Source organism: Mandrillus leucophaeus, unplaced genomic scaffold (genome assembly GCF_000951045.1).
Source record: "Mandrillus leucophaeus isolate KB7577 unplaced genomic scaffold, Mleu.le_1.0 Scaffold3, whole genome shotgun sequence".
Taxonomy (NCBI): Eukaryota; Metazoa; Chordata; class Mammalia; order Primates; family Cercopithecidae; genus Mandrillus; species Mandrillus leucophaeus.
The window spans coordinates 4473220-4474773 of NW_012103142.1; positions in this window are offsets into that span (position 1 = coordinate 4473220).

The following is a 1554-nucleotide window of genomic DNA, read 5'->3' on the forward strand; positions in this document are numbered from 1 at the left end:
CCATGTTGGCCAAGGCTGGTTTTGAACTCCTGACCTCAGATGATCTGCCTGCCTCGGCCTCCCAGAGTGCTGGGATTATAGGTGTGAAACACCTCGCCCAGCCCAGTCACTGGCTTCCTGACTGTTCTTTGAACACCCTAGACTTGCTCCCCCTGCTTGGAACTTTGCACTTGCTCTTTGCTTCAAATGTCCTTCCCACAGACCTTCTCAGTCGTGTTAAGCATCACCTCCCCCAGAGAGACATCCTGTGTCCAAAGGCCTCCTGGCTGCCCGTCTCCAGTGAGTCAAGAGCGTATTCCTGAGCCAGTCAATCATGAGAGGACAGAACTACTAGGACTGGCAACGTCTTGTTATTTGGGACCAAACTCTCAATTATACTACCTTGTTTTATTCTCTTCCCAGCACCTATCATAGCTGAAATGATTATATAGATGTGCATGTTTCATTGCTTACCATCTGTCTTCCCCCTCAGAATGTAAGTTTCGTGAGAGCCGGAATTTATCTGTTTTCTTCACCTTTGTCACTCCAATATCTAGAACTGGGCCTGATATATTTAGTATGAACTCAATAAAGATTCGTTGAATGAATCACTGACAAATAGAGATAACATAGCACTTTGGACTTCCTCTCTTACCTGATTTATCACATAGTACTGTAATGACTTCCTGACACGCTCTCTACTTGATTCAGGGCCAAGACTGCATTTTGCTTTTTATTTTTGCCTCACTTAGCACAAGGCATATAGTTGACAAGCCATACGTTTTGATGAATGAATAAACTTTGATGAATGAAAGAAGGTGTGAATGCATATGTTTGGGAAACATAGGTGTGCTCCAGGATGTCAGAAGGTGGAGAAGGTGGATGGTTATTGTACACAGGTGATCAAATGCTAAATAAAATAATCCCAGTCAGGCCAAAAAATGCAAGAGTTCCTCAGATCAAAGGGTGGGGCAGGTGGGGCCAGGCTGAGGTCCGGGTAGCAGGGAGGAGGCTGGAGAGGAAGATGCTGGGAGCTGGGAAATGCTTGAAAAGGAGCTGCAAAATGTTTATTTGTTGAATTGACAGGACTCCTAATTGCTTGGGCACTTTTTATTTTTCTTTTCTTGTTTTTTTATTTAAAAAAATTTTTTTTTTTATTTTTTAGAGACTGGGTCTCACTATTTTGCCTTGTAGTGACCAGCTCAGGCTGGTCTTGAGCTCCTGGGCTCAAGCGATCCTCCTGCCTCGGCCCCCCAAAATATTGGGATTACAGACATGAGCCACTGTGCCCAGCCACTGGGACACTTTTACAAGTACTTTCTCCCAATGCCTCTGAAAGGAATCCTTTATTTCCCCCAAAACTCCGTTTGAGAAGCAGGCTGACTTCAAATCCATTCTCCATCACATCATTCACAAAAGACATCTTGTCAGCGCCACACTGTCAGGGGGAGAGAAACCAAACATACATTTTAAATAAGATGCCCCTCACAGGATACATTTCTGTATCCTTGGTAGGAGGCAGAAGGAGATTTTAAAAACATGTAAAGTCTGAAAAAAATTTTGAGTTTTATGTAT